We start from the raw sequence: 19,557 nt of genomic DNA, 5'->3' as shown, positions 1-19,557 counted from the left end.
GTCTCAACTTGTTGTTTGCTGGTTACTGTGGTGTTACGCTTATTGGGGCAGAACTCTTATTGTCCTGTCTACTTTGCGGGTGTTCCGCCATCGTAATATCTGTCCCACACTTCGTGTCTACTTGTACTCTTCGTTTTTTATAGTTCGTTTCCTTTTTCTTTAGGAAACGAAGAAAAAAAAAAAAGGGGGGAGAAAAGAAAAGGAAAAAAAAAAAAAAAAAAAAAAAATAAAAATAAAAAAGGAGGTAGGTTGGAAGCACGGAAAAGAATTTTGGAAAAAAAAAAAAAACCATACATAATCCCTTCCTTCGGGAAGGTGTGGTTTGGGACTTGCCCGTGCTTGTGGATGTCCCATGTTTCTATCTCTTGTCCTTCCTATTTCTAATATGCAGCTTTCTACGAGGTTATCCCTTTCGAGTTCAACTTCATAATACTGCTGGAGCTCCTTCCCGAAGATACACACGACCTCCCCCCGATCTGGATGGCTTCTATTCGTGCTTCTGCCTCCTCAACAAACCAGCTGTGGGTACCTCCGATCATTGCCTTCACCGCTTCTGAGATTGCTGCAAGAGGCCACTCTGTCCGCTCAGCCCCTCCACCGAACACTTAGTGGCCTTTTACGTACTCGGTTTTGTCTCTCTTAGGTTTATATGGATCGCCTTTTACTCTTGGCCCTCCCTTGACCTTTCTTTAGGGTTGTCTACCTTGTTAGCTTTCTTCTTTTCTTGCTCTTTCTTCTTCGTAGAGTCTCCGAGGAACAAAGGTTTGGAAAAAAAAAAAAAGAAGATGGAAGAAGAAGTCCTCAATAAAAAGGAAAAGATATGAAAAGGAAAAAAAAAAAAAGGGAAAGAAGAAGGAAGGAAAAAGAAAAAAAAAAAAAACAAACCCTTCTTCTTACGCTTGGCACATTCTGCTGTTTTAAGCAGTTTCGTGTTGGCTGCTTTGTACACGAATCCTTGTTTCCTAAGCTGGGTTTCTTTACTTACTATGCTTGGTCCCCCGTTTTTCTTTGCCGTCTACTTTTTGGGTCCGTAGTTTCTTGTTCCGCTTTTTGTGGCTGTTTGTTTTCTTTGGTCTCCTTCGTCCTCCGAATTCCACTTCTTGTGCGGACCTGGTCTTCTGTTGCAAATGCTGCTCAGCCTATCTTCGCTTTCTGTTTGTTTCCCCCACTTGTAGTTGCTGGGGTTTCTCACACCTCTTTACCTCCTCCGTTAGCTTTTGTCGTTTGTTTGTATTTTCTTTTTTCCTTTCGCCATATCCTGGTTCTGGTTTTGGGGAGCCGCGGACCTCCCATGTTGCGGCTTCTGTTGGGGCCTCTACTGCCCATCTTGCTGCTGTTCCTACGTTGTCGTTCTTCCGTGGCCGACCCGGGGAGGTTCCTCTTGCTGCGTCTTCCTCGCGGGTCCACAACGGGTGGTCCTCACCATGTTTCCCTTCTCCAATTGCTCAAATAGTGCTGCTGGTTTTGGGGAGCTGCGGACCTCCCATGCTGCGGCTTCTGTTGGGGCCTCTACTGCCCATTTGCTGCTATTCCTACACCGCTGTTCCTCTGTGGCCGACTTGGAGGCTCCTCCCTTCTTCACTTGCCTTCAAGCTATTGCTGGTCTATATTTTGGCATTCGCTACACCCTCCCTCGCCTTCACACCTACGTAGATGTTCCTGTTCTTGCGCGTCTTCCCCGCTGGTCCACGACGGGTGGTCCTCACTCCACGTGCTCGGCGGTCTACTACAACCGTCTACCTCCTTTTGTTAGTGCTGCTGGGTTTATTGCTAGTTTTTTGGCCGTCTGTTTGGCCTTCCTTTTCCCGTTATTGCTGGTTTGTTGCTAGTTATTTGGCCGGCTGTTTGGCCATCCCCGTTCCCGTTGGGCTCTCTCGCCTTCTCGTTTACTTCTCCGTCTTGGTGGTTTTTACAGGCGGATCACCTTTGAACTCCCTCGGTCACTTTTCGTGACATATTGAGTTCAAGGTTTTTGTGTCCGTTTCCTTTGTACCTAGCTTTTGAAAGATCAATACATTCTTACCTTACCAAAAAAAAAAAAAAAAACAAACAACTGCGAAAGCATAACTTTTCATTTGGCCTAGGTCGCGCGGGTACTTTTCACGCACCCTCCCCAAATGCTCCCGTCGGCCTCTCACGCGGGCACTGTTCACCCGGTGGATCCCTGCTGATTCCGGCCGATTCCCCCGTTAGATTTACTTGATATTTGGCCTCTAAGGTCGCTGTCCTCCAATAGTCAAACTCACCGTTCGGATTTTACATTCGACCACTCGTTCTTCCCGTAAACCGGATCTACGAATCTGCTCTCATATTTGCGGGAGGGGTATTCCGGCTGAATCGCGAAACCCGGACCCCTTGTACCGGTATCCCTAACAACTCGAGTGCCATAGGGATCGATTCCACCCTTCTCTTCATCAAATCCACCACTTGGCCTTGGTGCATATCTGCTGGCGGACGAGATACAGGTGAATTTTCTCTGGACTCTGGGTTCTTACTCGGTTCACCTTGGTAGGTCGTTGCGGTGAAATACTCTGCTGTTAGTCTTGCTGTCGATGCGTTTTATATACCCCTTTGGATTTGGCTGTCGATTGAATGGTGGGTGCGTAACGTATTGACTGGTGGTTGGAGTTTCCTCACTGCAACCGAACATTCAATGGAGGATAGTGATGAGATAGTGCCATCATCGGTTCCCCATCTAAGCTCACAGCCTGATATTGAACAGAGTGACCCAATTATCGACCCAAATCCCAAAGGGAAGCATGTTGTGGATGCCACAAATACAGGGGGTCCGAATGTTGGTAGAAATGAAAGCAAAGGACGGGCTGATCGAGACCCCAGGCGTAGCGGGGGTAGGTCAAAGGGAAGAAGATCCGGACCTCCTATGGCTCATTGGGGAGAGAATATAGATTCGTTGGCTGCCGGTCCTTCTAACACTAAGGATGGTGGCAACAATGGCAATGTGCCTAAAACCGACGCGGGAGGGAACCAAGGGAATCACAGGAGCAAGAGCAGAACCAAAGGAGTTCAGCCTCGCTCGTGGGTGAATGTCGCGAGAGTGATGACAAAGGGCTACAACCTTGACTACGTTGCTCCCTCAATGATAAATGGAGAACCAATAGTTGACATTACACCCGACATAGTGGTCGAGGAGAATCCTTTGCTCGGCCCAATGTGTTGTGGGACGGTTTTTGGGGAGAAAAGTATACTTCAAGCTGACAGAGGAGGTGATTAAGAAGAGTTGGGGACCTCAAGTTGTAGATATACGTATGCATGATAGTGGATACTACTTTATACGTATCCCGGATGATTCCTTTCGAAGGAAAATTGTGGACATGGGACACATCTCCATTCAAAACTGCACAATGATGCTGCAGAATTGGCATTCTAAACTGAAGCTTAGGAAGGAAGATCATGATACCCTCCCGATATGGATCAGACTAAAGGACATCCCTTTAGCTCTTTGGTCACAAGCTGGTATTGGGCGTATTGCGAGTGCTATAGGCGGACCATTATACGTAGACGCTCGGACGGAAGGCATGAAGAGACTCTCCTTTGCTCGAGTGTGTGTAGAAATTAAGGCAACTCAGCCTCGCGTTGACGGTGTTAAGATACGGTGGGATGATGAACCGATTCCCATTCCAATTGAATATGAATGGAAGCCCCTTTCCTGTGCGTCTTGTGGCATATATGGGCATAAATCTGGGATGACTGGCTTTGCTTGTGCTGCCACTTCTGATGCTCCCGTGAATAAACATCCCGATGCGCAGACCCAAATCAGAGAAGAGTGGCAGCGGGTTCAAAGGAGAACGCAGCGCAGATTGCACTCTCCTCAAGGTCTTACGACCACTCCACAAGTACCACAACTTGCTGGGATATATACTCAACTCGCTGGGAGGAGTCCTCGGGCACAGATTGAACCCGAGTTTAATGCCGATCAGCCACAGAATGATACAGCAGAAGACCTCCCGGACGAAAAGTCACAGACCTCTTCCCTCCACTCGTCCCAAGCTGAGAATGGTGAGAATGGTGATGGGAATGTTAGTGATGCAGCCACGAATATGGGGAATGACTTATCCTCTCCGTCTCCGCCAAATACTAGATCGCGTGCAATGGTGTTTGCTCTACCGATACCAATTAGTACTGAAGCTGCTGAATCTCCCGCTCTTGAAGATGGAGACAGCCCCTCTTCCTCCAAGACTACCAAGCAAAAGTCTAAAAGGAAGAAAAGTAGGAAAAAATGGTAACACACCTCCCCTCACCTTGTATATATGTATTTAGGAGTGTGGAACATTAGGGGTCTTGTTGACCCCCTTAAACAGGCCGAGATCTCAGCACTCATTAGAAATAGAAGCCTCTCTTGCATTGGCATTCTAGAGACAAAGGTCAAACAATCCAGGTTTGGACCTATTTCTGCCAATCTCTTTCCGGGGTGGCGTTGGCTTGCTAATTATGAATTCTCGCCTCGCGGAAGGATTTGGATTGGGTGGGATCCTATGGCGATTGAACTACGGTGTGTATCGGTTTCTTCCCGGATGATACATGCCCATCTTGCCTTTATTGTCATGAAAAAGTCCTGCTATCTAACGATTGTTTATGGCGAGCATACTTTCATTACTCGTAGAGCTCTATGGGAGGATCTTATTCGGTTGAGTGCATGTCATGAACCGTGGATGGTGGCTGGGGATTTCAATGCAATTAGAGACCACTCCGATAGAATGGGGGGATCTAATGCATGGCTTCCATCGTTTAACGAATTTCGAGATTGCTTGTCTCAAGCGGCTCTTGACGACCTTCGATATATTGGTCATCGGTTCACCCGGGCTACCGCATCGGGCGAAGCATGAAAGCAACGCAAGATTGATCGGGTATTGATCAACGACCGATGGAGCCATCTTTACTCATACTCGGAGGCCAACTTCTTGGCCCCCGGAATCTCTGATCACAGCCCTATGGTGGTTAAGATTATGCAGCCTCCCTCATCAAAGAGGCCTTTCAAGTTCTTCAATTTCTGGACTTCTCACCCGTCCTTTTCTGATATAGTCACCCAGGTATGGACGGTTCCCATCGATGGCACTCCGATGTTCTCGGTTTGCAGCAAGCTCAAACTACTCAAAGACCGCCTTAAAGAGCTGAATAAGAGAGCCTTCTCTGAAATTTCTGAACGAGCTGAACAAGCCCGTGTCCAACTAGTTTCGGTGCAAGATGAGCTGCAACACGACTTCAGAAACCGGTCGCTACTTGATCTTGAAGGGGAATGCATCCGCAATTATTCTAAGTTAAGGCTACGGGAGGAGGCCTTTTACAAACGGAAATCAAGGATTAGATGGCTTAAGGAAGGAGATTTGAATACGAAATTCTTCCATCATTCCGTTAATAAGAGACGACTACAAAATCGCATTATCTCGATAACTAATCCAGCTGGTGACCTTCTCACGGATCCAGCTCGGGTTCATTCCACCATTATTCGGCATTTTGAAGAGTTATTAAATGGCTGCTCAGTTTCCTCTCGGCCTGGAATTCGGGACATCCGACAACACATTGCTCGTGACCTTCAAGAAGACCAAATTCAGCTTCTGTCCGGACACGTGACAAAGGATGAGATCCGAGCCTCACTTTTCTCCTTGGCGAAAGGTAAGGCTCCTGGACCCGACGGCTTTAACGTGGAATTCTTCATATCTTCCTGGGATATTGTGGGTCCGTCTGTAGTGGCTGCAATCAAGGACTTCTTTACTTACGGACACCTGCTCAAACAAATAAATTCTACCATCCCGTGCTTGGTGCCGAAGAAGCCAAATGCCTTGAATATGAATGACTATCGGCCTATTGCATGTTGCAACACCCTTTACAAGTGCATTACCAAGCTCTTAGCCAATCGTTTAGCTGCCTTGCTGCCATCCATAATATCCCCGTCGCAAACGGCATTTGTCCAAGGTAGAAGGATTAGCGACAACATCATGTTGGCACAAGAACTTTTTGCGGACTTTCACCATGATCCCTACCTCCCTAAGTGTGCTATCAAGGTTGACTTCCGCAAAGCATACGACACGGTGGATTGGGCTTTTCTTGAATTGGTGCTTCAAGCCTTCCGGTTCCCGGACTTTCTAATCAAACTCATCATGGAATGCGTCACCACTCCTAAATATTCGGTTGCCATCAATGGAGAGTTACATGGTTTTTTCCCAAGTAAGCGCGGTATTCGACAAGGTGACCCTCTATCTCCTTATCTATTCACCTTGATCATGGAAGTTTTTTCGGGCATTATCCATGCCAAGACTACCTTACCGGGGTTCAAGTATTATTGGCGGTGCAAATCTTCTAGGGTGACTCATCTATTCTTTGCGGACGATGTCCTCCTATTTGCCGAAGGAAACCTTGCCACCATTAAACTCTTAAAAGAGGGACTTCAGCTCTTCTCCACCTGGTCGGGATTACAACCGAATCACTCTAAGAGTGAAATATACATTTCGGGTGGCGGCGGCACCCTGCGGGACCAGATTCAGCATTGCCTTGAATTTCAAGAAGGTAAGCTACCTTTTCGGTATTTAGGGGTTCCAGTTATCGCTTCGAGGATCTCAAAAACTGATTGCCATGTACTAATTGAAGCTGTGACATATAGAGTGCGGGCTTGGACTCAAAGATATTTGTCCTACGCCGGGCGGTTGCAACCGGTAAAATCGGTGTTGCATTCTATCCATGTGTATTGGGCCTCTGTGTTCACCCTCCCTAAAGCAACCTTGAGTAGCATTGAGACTATTCTAAGACATTTCTTATGGAAAGGCCCGGACTTGGGGGTGGGGGGTGCGAAGGTCTCGTGGAAAGATATTTGTTTCCCCAAGGATGAGGGGGGCCTTGGTCTTCGAAGGCTTTCGGATTGCAATACATCACTCACTCTCAAGCATATCTGGATTCTTTTTACCGACAAAGAATCGCTATGGTGTAAATGGATACATTCTACTTTCCCGAAAAACTCCAATTTTTGGACTTGCAGCAGGCCCACCATATGCTCTTGGGCGTGGAAGAAAATCTTGGACCTTCGGTACGACTTCTACTTGCAATTCCAATGGAAAATAGGTGATGGCCAAGCCACTTCTTTCTGGTTTGATCATTGGCACTATAAGGGCCCCCTTTTTAAACAGTTCACGGCCAGCGACATCTATCGGACTAGAATACCTCGCGGAGCGACGGTTCGGGAGTTCTACAATGCGGATTGGGTCTCATCTACCACACTTGATGGCATACTTCAATGGTTGGGCCCTCCACCTATCTTTGTAGACCGCAAGGAAGATAAGTTCACGTGGTTGCCTAACTCTTCCGGAAAGTTTACGCTTGCCTCTGCATGGGATTTCATTAGGATCCAAGGTTAACATGCCCCCTGGCACTCTTTCATTTGGGACAAGGCATTTGCACCGAGACATGCATTTCTTTTGTGGCTTGCTTGCCACAACCGTCTCTCCACGCAGGTATTACTACTCCAATACCGTAGGATTGATGTTGGGGTATGTGCTTTTTGTCGAAGCGGACCGGACTCGATCAACCACCTGTACTTTCGGTGTCCCATTACTCGCGGTCTTGCTGCGGATTGGGCATCTAAATGCAACCTCACCTGGTGCGACCGTTCGTGGATGGGGCATATTTGGTGGGCCAAACAGCACATAGGTACTCCATCTTTTTGGCATCGCATTGCTAGATTCTCTTTTGGAGCCTTATGCCATATTATTTGGTCAGAGCGTAACAACATTATCTTCCGTAACAAAGCCCTTTTTATCCCGGCCATCTTGCTTCATCTCACTAAAATGGTTAAGGATAAAGCTGCGTCTTTAGCCCCTATCCGTGACAACCCTTGCAACAGAAGCCTACAGAGGAATTGGGGACTTGCTACCACCATTTTTGAAGATTGCTGATCGTATATATAGGCCGCCCAATGCTTTGTTGCTTCCAGAAACTCGGCCTCTGCATCTACATCTGGTTGGCTGAAGTCGGTAGAGCTATGGGTCTCCCGCACAGAATGCGCTTATCCCTCCCGCCAGCGGTTGCTATCTAAGAGGTTCATACTTATTGCTGATTGCTCGTGCTGTGGATTTCACCCTTCAAGCCGTGTCTTCCTTTAGTCCAACTCGACGATAATCTTGGATGATCTTCGGGAGCCTCATTTATCCGGGGCTGCTGCACGTAAGGTTTTCCCATGATGCTTCGTCTAGTTCTGCTGACTTGGCCTTACACGCATTTCCAGCTTGTCCTGTTTTGTCTTTCGGCTTATTCCAGCCACGTCGTCCTTTGTATTCCGCCTCTACCACTTTTGCGGTTCACTTCGTTGCGGTTCGCTTCGTTGTAGTTTCCGGTTTCCGTTTCTTTTCCTTGTATTTTCCAACCGGCTCACCGTTGAACCCTATGTGGCATATGGTGCCAATTATGGTTCATGGTTTGTGTGTCCGGCTCCTCTTTTGTACCTAGTCTTTATGAAAAGTTAATACACTCTTACCTTACCAAAAAAAAAAAAAAACAACTGCGAAAGCATATGAAAGACGAACAATCATGAAAGCATGCCTCTCACGTGCGTCCGGAAATGCTCCCATCTGCTGAACCCGTGGCTACTGTTCACCCGCCGGTAACCTAGCTTCCTCCGGCCATCCACGGCGGCGACCGGGGCGATCCTCCGGTGGGTTTTGTTCGGCTCGTCCTTCACTTCATCCTCCATAAACGGCGGCCCCTCTCGCTCTCGCAGCTGTGTTGATTTGGGTCGGAAGTTCTCGCGAGTGTTTCGTTCGAACCGCCTCGCGTGTGCTGTTCACCTACCGGAGATCGCTCGATTCCGGCCACACACAGCGGCGATTCGAGCAATCGATAAGGGGGTTTTGATCGGCTCCTCCTGCTCTCCAAACCCTCTCAACGGTGCTCCCTTTCATGCTCTCTGCCGTGCTGAATCGGGTTGAGAAGAATTCACGAGCACTTCGCTTGTTCCGCTGCGTGGCTACTGTTCATCCACTGGACTTCGAGTGATTCCGGCCGGACTCGGAGGTGATTGTAGCAATCGTTTGGGGGTTTTTGTTCGCCTTTCCCTACTCTCCAAACCCCCCTAACGGTGTGACGGATCGTGCCCTCATTGTGCGGATCTGGTCTTTTGAGACTCCACGAGTTCCTCGTGTTTTCTCGCTTCTCCCATCTTGTTCACCCGCCTTCAAACTCCCACCTACGGCGACGGTCACGGTCTCTTCTTGGAGGGGTTCTGCTCACCGTCTCCCACACTCCATATCCTTCGATCAAAGCTGTCAACGTCCCTTCTTCCTCCTTTTACCGAGGGTCGTCCCTTGTAACCTTATGCAAGTCATCTTGACCGAGGTTTGTCCCGACGTTCCCTCCTCTGCTTAGTTGGCGTGTGCGAAGAGGATCTGCTGCCTGTTTGGTGCAAACCCGTGCTACAATACACTGGTGCCTATCGATTGCACGTAGGTAAGTTCCTGTTTACTCTTGCTTTGTTGTTGATTGCGCTTCGTGGATTCGGTGGAGCTGTGCTGTTGTGGTGGATCGTTGATTGTGGAGTTCACCTTGTTGGAGTAGTGCTTCGCTTTTGGCCTTGCTGATTTACATTTGCTGTTGCTGTTGATTACTGCATTACTGCATTCTGTGGATCTTTGTTTCCTGTGCTGGTCTTGCTTTGTTGTTCTTTTTGGATTCTCGTGGAGCATTGCTTGGTGGGTTGAAGTCTTGTCTCGTGGAGAACCACCGTACTCGAGTAGTGCTAGACCCGCTGGTGCATGCTGTGAAGTATTGCTAGTTTGGTGGTTCTATACGTAGATACCTGTTTGGTGTGACTTCTGTTGTATGATGGGTGCACGCTCGGTTGATCCTCAACACCCCCTCGATAACCCCATTCACTCCTCTTCTCTGGAAGAACCAATCCCCTCCCCCTCCCTGAATCCCAGCCATTAGCATCCCCTACTCGGACCTTGGATGTCCCCGCTGCTATTGGTGCTATTGCTGATAAAGGCAAGTCGGTGGCTGTAGCTCCCGTTGTTCCCCTCTTTGAACGGGGAGGAGCTGCACTTCGTGATCCCGGAAGGAGTCGTAGTAGAGGTAGACTCCGTACCGCAGGGGCAGCCGACAGCCGCTCTAGACCTCCTATGCAGCCTCCTGCTGGGGTCTCTCACCATTCAGAAGACAGAGATCCTTCTACCTCCCGAGCCACCGCAAACAGTATCAGCAGCCGACCTAAGGCTTTGCCTCCTAAGCAACAAAGACCGAGAACATGGGCAAATGTTGCTAAAGTAGTAACCACAGGTTACAACCTTAAACAGGTTCCTCAAACCTTAGCGGAAGGTGAACTTATTGTTGACATCCCTCGGGAGGTCGAGGCGGAGCAACACCCTCCGTGGAAGAACCGCTTAGTTGGACAGTACATTGGTAGGAAGGTTCACTTTAAAGCGACCGAAGAGGCGGTTAGAAAGGCCTGGGGTGAATTCCTTATCGATGTTCGTCTCCATGAAGATGGCTTCTATTTTTTCAACATCCCCGATGAAGCGTTTAGGAGGAAGATCCTGGAGAAGGGCCCAATATCCATCTTCAATAGCACAATGGTGCTACAACAATGGCATTCCGACTTGAAACTCGTTAAAGGGATTCAACAAAGTTTTCCTATATGGATAAAGTTACGAGGTGTGCCCTTTTCCCTATGGTCCCCCTCGGGACTAGGTTACATTGCGAGTGCCATTGGTAAGGCACGTTTTGTTGACGAACAAACAGACTCCATGAAAAGAATCTCTTATGCCCGGGTCTGCGTTGAAATTACAGCAACCCATCCTCTACCCGAGGAAATCAAAGTGCGCTGGAAAGGTGAGTCGCTTAACATCACCGTGGAGTACGAATGGAAGCCAATTTCTTGCTCCACTTGTGGCGTTTTCGGGCACAAAGTCGGCGCAGCCGAATACCCTTGTGCTACCCCAACTCTCCCAAACCCCCCTCCTAAGCCGCCGACTAACAACCAATCTGAAGGTGGTTGGAAGCAAGTTCGAGGGAGGGGTAGACGGCATTTGATTGTAGGACCGCAACGGAGTTCTGACCCTACCCCTGTACCATCCCAAGAAACCGCCCCTAGCTTGCCGAGAGTTACTCGGGATGCAACACCCACAGATCACCTGCTGCCTCTACAGAGTAATACAAATGTAGATGGATCCCACGGTCATGCTCGGCCGCAGCAGATGGATCCCCTCAAGAATGTGGCCGGGGAACTTCCACCTGTTCCATTCCGCACCGTAGCAAAGCTGCAGCGGTTGAGTCGGGGGACCACTTCGGCATCCGCTCCGCTCTCAAACCTTCCCTCTACAAACTTGGAACTTGGCAACACAATACCCTCCCCCTTGTCTGAAGGAAAAACTCCAACCACCCCCGCTGTAGTTGAGGGGCCTGGTTCACAACCTCCCCGTTTGTCCGATGCATTGGCCCTACTCTCACAAATGGACCACCCGGCCACTACTCTGTTCCTTCAAGCTGCTAGAGATGCCGCCGCACAGTCGCAAATCAACTCGCAACAAGTAGATAAGTATGGGAATGTGGCGACCCACCTTAGAGATGTCTTGGTGCCCTCTCGGGTCCTTTCTCCTGGACAGCCACACTCTAGCATACCGGGTATCGCTATCGAACGTAACAGAAGCCTATCGACCTCCTCTTCTCGATCCACCTCGATTTGCTCTACTTCGGATAGAGAAGGGGCTTCGGACAACAAGGTTGCTAGTGATGTGGATGAGGATTTTCCCTTGTTATCCCCACCACATACTAGATCCCGGGCAATGGTCTTCGCCCTTCCCAAAACACAAGAAGGTCTTCCAATGGCTGAAACCTTGGACGAGGCTCTCCAACAACAATCGAATGAAGATGACACTATCCAAGAAGGTGATAATATACCTACTTCCTCTAAGGCTAGTTCCCGGAAGCCTAGGAGGAGGCCCAACAAGAAAAAATGGTAACTACACCACTTTTCCCCCGTAAATATGTTTTTTGGCGTTTGGAATATTAGGGGCCTGGTGGACCCTCTGCGTCAAGTCGAAGTCCGATCATTGGTTCGGAATCACCATCTTGCTTGTATCGGCTTATTAGAGACCAAGGTCAAAGCTTGTAGCTTCGCTGCCGTTTCCAATGGTCTACTACCGGGTTGGAATTGGGTGGCCAATTATGATCACTCTCCCCTTGGCGGAATTTGGGTTGGATGGGACCCCCATGTAATTGATTTGACAGTTCTTTCGAGTTCGGAATAACTAATTCATGCACGTCTTTCACTCAATGCCCTCAACTCTTCTTGCATCTTCTCGGTTGCCTATGGTGGCCATACATTTATCTCCCGTCGCTCTCTTTGGGCGGAACTACTTCAACACAGCGGTTGTCACGTCCCATGGATTGTTGCTGGTGACTTTAATGCCATCCGTGACCACACGGATAGGATGGGTGGTTCAAATAATCGGATCCCAGCCTTTGACGAGTTTGGAGATCGTCTTTCCCAGGCCGGTTTGGACGACCTCGGATATGTGGGACACAGATTCACGTGGACTACATCTTTTGGCGAGCTCCGCAAACAGCGAAAGATTGACCGTGTTCTAATAAATGAACACTGGACTCGCGCCTTCTCCTTCTCTGAGGCTACTTTCTTGTCTCCCGGGATCTCCGATCACACGCCTATGGTTGTTAAAATACAGCCCCCTCCTAAATCCAAGAAGCCTTTCAAATACTTCAACTTTTGGGCTACTCATCCCTCCTTCAAGGAGATTGTCACGCAGGTTTGGGCCACCCCTCTCATTGGCGCTCCGATGTTCGTAGTTTGTACCAAGTTGAAACTACTGAAATTCCGGCTAAAACAACTTAACAGGAGCTCCTTCTCGGACATCTCGGAACGTCTCGAGCAAGCTAGGAATGACTTGTCATTGACCCAAGAGGCCCTGGAACGTGATCCTATGAACCAAGAATTGGCGGACCGTGAACAAGAACAGCTCCGGGCATTTGCAGCTCTTAGATTACAAGAAGAATCCTTCTTCAAGCAAAAATCAAGAATCAAATGGTTAAAGGAGGGAGATTTGAACACTAGGTACTTCCACCATTTCGTCAACAAGAGAAGGTTACATAATCGCATTCTCTCTATGGTGGATTCCGAAGGTATAACCCTCACCGAACCTAACCAGGTTAAGGCGCATATAGTCAACCACTACGACATGCTTCTGAATACAGATACGGCACCTATTCGGCCGGAGGTTTCGGAGATACGGGCATTTCTCTCCCGCACCTTATCCGTAGACCAAGTGGAGTCTTTGTCTAGGCCCGTCACGGAGGAAGAGATCCAAGCTACCTTCTTCACCTTAGCCAAAGGGAAGGCCCCGGGCCCCGATGGCTTCAACGTGGAATTCTTTATCTCGGCTTGGGATGTTGTTGGCCCTTCCATCATCTCCGCCATTACGGATTTCTTTCGAAATGGGCGACTTCTAAAGGAAATAAATGCAACTATTCTATCACTTGTTCCGAAGTCCCCCAATGCCATGACGATGAATGACTTTCGGCCCATCGCTTGTTGTAATACTATTTATAAATGCATCACTAAACCGATGGCCAATAGAGTGGCTACTACGTTGCCTTCCCTTATTGGCTCTTCCCGGACGGCTTTTGTCAAAGGAAGGAAAATCAGTGACAACATTTTGATTGCTCAAGAACTCTTCGCAGACTTCCATCACCCCCAATATAGCTCAAGATGTGCTATCAAGGTAGATTTCTCTAAGGCCTACGACACGGTCAACTGGGAGTTCCTTAAGCTAGTTCTCCAAGCATTCGGATTCCCGGATTTCCTTATTGGCTTGATCATGGAGTGTGTCACTACACCCAAATTTTCTGTGTCTATTAATAGGGAGCTCCACGGGTTCTTCTCCAGCAAGAGAGGTATCAGACAAGGCGACCCCCTTTCTCCCTACCTATTCACTCTAGTTATGGAAGTGCTATCCGGGATCTTGGACGACAAATCTTCTCGGCCGGCCTTTAAACCATATTGGAGATGCAAACACCTAAAGCTCTCCCACCTCTTTTTCGCCGATGATGTCTTATTATTTTCCGGAGGCCACCTACCCTCCATTGAGCTACTGAAAGATGGATTGAATATGTTCTCGTCTTGGTCGGGCCTAAACCCAAATCCTAACAAAAGTGAATTCTACGTCTCAAGTGGGGATCCGACCGTGCCTACACAGATTCAGCATGTGCTGCATTTTCGACAAGGGATGTTACCTTTTCGCTATTTGGGAGTTCCCATTATCTCTTCTAGACTTCGGAAGACAGATTGCAATATTCTTGTGAATACTATCACGGCTAGAGTGCGCTCTTGGGCTCAACGGTACCTATCCTATGCCGGCCGGTTGCAACTCTTGAAATCGGTATTACGATCCATCCATGTATATTGGGCCAGCGTCTTTCCCATTCCCAAAGCCGTTTTGAGCAACATAGAGGTTATTCTACGTCAATTTCTGTGGAAAGGACCTGATCTTGGAGTTGGTGGGGCTAAGGTATCTTGGGCAAACATATGTTGTCCTAGAAAGGAAGGTGGCTTGGGGATCCGTAGACTTGTCGATTGTAATAAAGCCTTGATGCTAAAACACATTTGGTCTCTCTTTACGGACAAAGAATCTCTTTGGTGCAAATGGATTCACTCAAATTTTCTACGAAAATCAAATTTCCGGGTTGTCACTCGACCTAATATTTGTTCCTGGTCGTGGAAGAAAATTTTAGACCTCCGACAACAATTTTCCATGCATTTCAAATGGAGGGTGGGAAATGGGCTTTCGATATCCTTTTGGTTTGATCATTGGCATGACAGAGGTCCCCTTCATAACCTCTTCACAACTGGGGACATCTATAGGAGTGGGATCCCTCGTACGATCACCGTCCGGGCCTTCTTCTCCTCTTCCTTCCCACCTTCCACTACACTTGCGGCACCGCAGGCGTGGTTGGATCCGGTGCCTATATTTACAGAGGGTAGGGTGGACGGTCTTAAGTGGCGGGGCCACCATTCCGGACACTTCTCTGTTTCTTCAGCTTGGGAGCTCATGAGGCCGAAAGGCCGTGTTGTTCATTGGCATTCATTCATATGGGATAGGGCCTTTGCTCCGCGGGATTCATTTATTATGTGGCTAGCTTCGCATGGTCGGCTACCAACTCAAACTATACTCCTTCAATATCGCAGAATAGAGGATGGCGCATGTGCTTTCTGTCATAACACACCGGACTCGGTTAATCATCTCTTTTTTGGATGTCCTATTACGAGGCAATTAGCCGCGACGTAGGCCTCCAACTGTCTTTTGCATTGGCGTAATCGACCTTGGGATGACTTCATTAAATGGGCAAAGGCACACTTGGGTGGCCCCTCCTTCTCGCATAGGATTGCGCGATTCGCTCTAGGTGCCCTTTGTCACATTATCTGGACCACAAGGAACGATATCCTCTTTCGCAACAAGCAATTATTTCCTCCGGCAATGCTTTTCCACCTCACCAAACTCGTCAAGGACAAAGTTATATCTCTAGGCCATATTCGAGACCATTCTCGCAATAGACGAATCCAACATAATTGGGGTCTTTCGGACACTATCTTTGGTGCGCCTTCCTAGCAAGCTCTTGATGTTGTATAACTGCTACTATTACCCGACCGTATCGAGTACCACTCCTTCGTGCTTGGTGTTCTCCTCGGGTGCCTCCTTTACCCCATACTCCATGTTTTGCAGGTGGGAATCTCCTTTGTACCTGCTGCATGTGTACTGTTTGGAGTGTTCTTTTTTCGAAGAGGATAGCACTGCAGCTTCACCATTACAAGAGATACCGCCAGGCCCTTCTCTCGGAATATATGGCTTCCCCACCACTGCTTCCTCGAGGCTCTCCTTGCTGTTGGTTTCTGTGCATTCCAGCAAATTCGGGTTCTTCTAGGATGCTGTGGCTTTACTTGGGTCCCTATGCACTTGCTTTGCCTTCTGCAGCTGGTGTCTCTACAGTATTTTCTCTTTACATTGCTGCTGCCGCCACCTCGCATAGGCCGTAATGATGCCTTACCAGCGTTGTACCTAGTCTTGCTTTTCTCTTCTTTTGCTCCATGCTTTGGTGGAGCCCTTGTGTTTTTTTTTTTTGTGGCTGTCCTGTGGTCTTTTGTGTACCTTTTCTTTTCTATCCCGCCATGTTTTTGGGGTGTATTGTGTTGGCTGTCCCCGGTGTTGGCCACTAGTCCGGTCCCTACTCGTTTTACTTTCTTTTTTGGGTTGCTTGTTTCCAGCCCTCTGTTCTGCTGCAGCTTACCATGACGTCCTGGTACTCTTGTATGTTTGCAATGATTGTGCTTTGCCTCATTGTCTTCTGTTTACTTTTTGTCTGCTTCCATCGCTGATCCAACACGGGAGGGCCCTCAATTGTATACTCGGTTGGCTGCCTCGGCTCCAGCACTTCCTGCACCTATCGCTGCCTGGACAACAATCCACCGTTGTTGTTATTTTCTAGTTGCTGCAACTGGGGCCTTGCTGCTGCATTACTCGCTCCTTCGACCACCGTCCGCCATCCCTTTTGGTGCATTGGTGGTTCTTTGCTACCTGGTCGCGTTCAGCACTCACCTTCCTCGAGGTCCTCGGGACTTCTTGCTGCTGCATCTTCATTCCATAGTCATATTGGGAGCCGTTACATGTGCTGCCGTGCCGTGATGCTTTGCTACTGCGTTGTTCATGCTTCTTTTCTTTGTTCTTTTTCTTTACTTGTGCTCTAGTCGGCTTTGCTGCCTCGGTGTACCCTCTTGTAGTTGTATCCTTTGCTAGCTCCAGTGTTTGCTTTCCCTTGCTGCCACCTGTTTGGCATTCTTTTTCTTTTTATGTTTTCCTTCCCCCCTCCCTTTTTCCTCCTTCTTGTATTAGTTTTGGGCCTTCTGGTCTGCTGTTTTGTGGCGCCGCTGTTTTGTGCCTCATGACTTCCCCTGTTCTTGCTCTCGATCACTGCTGGTGCAACACCTCGGGTCTCATTTCCACAACGATCGCTTCTCCATCAACTTTTGTTGCAGCTGTGGCTCTCCTACAACAATCCACTGCTGCCTCTCCCTACGGCTTTTGCCATCACGTAAGCCTCACAGATGATGCTCGCTTCTCTTGGTTGCTCTTGGTCTTCCAACATACTACCCCTGTGGACTCCCGAAGCTCCTCATCAGCCGTGCTTTCTTCTTTTGTCTTCTTGTGGGGGTCTTTTTCTCAGGTCACTCGTGGGGCTCTCCTAATACGGTTCTGCTGACCGCTTCTTCACTCTTGCCTTGATTGGGTCTCTACCGAGGCCGTTGCTTGTTGAAACTACTGCTGGCTGCTTTGTAGATGTTGCTGGTTGTTAGCTCTTGTTCTTGCTTGCTTTGCTCAGCTTGTGGTTTCCTCCTTCTCCTTCTTTCCTAGTGTTGTATTTTCTGCTTTCCCCTGTTCTTTCGGTTCTTTCTGTCTTCTCTTTCTTTGGCCACCTGTTTGGCCTTCTTTTTCTGTTTTGTCTCCCGTCCCTCCTTATCTTTATCCTTCGCTGGTTCTGTCTTTTTGACTTGCTGTTCTAAGTCGCCGCCGTTCTGCTCAACTCCTCTCGTGGTTCGTTGACGCCGCCGCTGCAACAACACGGGACCCGCTTCTACTTTGGCTGCTCCTGCGTCAACCCTCCGCCTCTGTTGCTGCACTCCACCTCGCTACGGATGTGGTTCTCCTACCTAGCCGCTCACAAGACTCAGCATCCCGATGGCCCCGCGACGTTTCTTTGTTGCCTGTCCGTGGTCCGCTACATCCGCTGCTGTCTTTATACACCTACCCGCCTTGGCCTCCACCGCTTTGGGTTGTATTGGCCCTTGGTTGTTTTTTGTTACTTTTGGTCTTGGCTTCGCGCCTTCGGTTTTTCCCTAGCTCTCTACCGTTTTCCGGTTGTTCCTTATGCTTCCGTTTCTCGGTAGTTTTTTGCGGCCGGTTCACCGTTGAACTCCCTATGCCACATTTTGTGTCATTCTGAGTTCATGGTTTTTGTGTCCGGTTTCTCTTGTATCTAGCTTTTTGGAAGATCAATACATACTTACCTTACAAAAAAAAAAAAAAACAAAAGAAAGCATTTGCCAAGGATGTTTTCATTAATCAAGAACGAAAGTTGGGGGCTCGAAGACGATCGGATACCGTCCTAGTCTCAACCATAAACGATGCCGACTAGGGATCGGCGGATGTTGCTTTTAGGACTCCGCCGGCACCTTATGAGAAATCAAAGTTTTTGGGTTCCGGGGGGAGTATGGTCGCAAGGCTGAAACTTAAAGGAATTGACGGAAGGGCACCACCGGGAGTGGAGCCCGCGGCTTAATTTGACTCAACACGGGGAAACTTACCAGGTCCGGACATAGTAAGGATTGACAGACCGAGAGCTCTTTCTTGATTCTATGGGTGGTGGTGCATGGCCGTTCTTAGTTGGTGGAGCGATTTGTCCGGGTTAATTTCGATAACGAACGAGACCTCAGCCTGCTAACTAGCTATGTGGATGTACATCTCCACGGCCAGCTTCTTACGGGGACTATGGCCGCTTAGGCCAAGGAAGTTTGAGGCAATAACAGTGTCCGTGATGCCCTTAGATGTTACGGGCCGCACGCGCGCTACACCGATGTATTCAACGAGTCTATAGCCTTGGCCGACGGGCCTGGGTAATCTTTGAAATTTCATCGTGATGGGGATAGATCATTGCAATTGTTGGTCTTCAACGAGGAATTCCTAGTAAGCGCGAGTCATCAGCTCGCGTTGACTACGTCCCTCGCCCTTTGTACACACCGCCCGTCGCTCCTACCGATTGAATGGTCCGGTGAAGTGTTCGGATCGCGGCGACGTGGGCGGTTCGCTGCCGATGACGTCGCGAGAAGTCCACCGAACCTTATCATTTAGAGGAAGGAGAAGTCGTAACAAGGTTTCCGTAGGTGAACTGCGGGAAGGATCATTGTCGAATCCCGCATAGCGAATGACCGAGAACTCGTAAAAAACTCAATAGGGGCGGTGGGTCTTTTCCCACCGTCCCTCGACGCTGGGATCGCACGGGCGCCTAGAGCGCTCGGGCCTTCTCGCCGGCACAACGAACCCCGGCGCGGAATGCGCCAAGGAACTTGAACAAGAGAGCGATGCTCCCATCACCCCGGACATGGTGCGTGCTTGGGATGCCATGCAATCTCCTATTATTCATAACGACTCTCGGCAACGGATATCTCGGCTCTCGCATCGATGAAGAACGTAGCGAATCTGCGATAGTTGGTGTGAATTGCGTAATCCCGTGAACCATCGAGTCTTTGAACGCAAGTTGCGCCCGAAGCCATTCGGTCGAGGGCACGTTTGCTCGGGTGTCACACACGGCGTTGCCCCTAATCCCTCGCCTTTAATTGGGCGGGCGGGACTCGGGTGCGTATGTTGGCCTCCCGCGACGATTTCGTCCCGGTTGGCCCAAAATCGAGCGCTTGGAGCGATTAGCACCACGACATTCGGTGGTTGATGAGACCCCAATGATCAATGTCATGCGTGTCGCCCGTGCGGGCGCTCCGTGAAT

At 49.0% G+C, this 19,557-nt stretch overlaps 1 non-coding gene across 1 annotated transcript; it reads left to right on the top strand.

Annotated features, from left to right (window-relative positions):
• The first annotated feature begins 19,203 nt into the window (after positions 1 to 19,203).
• Positions 19,204 to 19,360, top strand: LOC125315782. Its single transcript, XR_007199069.1, has one exon. It is a non-coding gene; the product is annotated as a 5.8S ribosomal RNA (ribosomal RNA).
• Positions 19,361 to 19,557: the final 197 nt, after the last annotated feature.

The sequence above is a fragment of the Rhodamnia argentea genome, chromosome 6 (genome assembly GCF_020921035.1).
Source record: "Rhodamnia argentea isolate NSW1041297 chromosome 6, ASM2092103v1, whole genome shotgun sequence".
Classification (NCBI taxonomy): Eukaryota; Viridiplantae; Streptophyta; class Magnoliopsida; order Myrtales; family Myrtaceae; genus Rhodamnia; species Rhodamnia argentea.
This window is presented reverse-complemented; position numbering and strand designations above follow the sequence as displayed.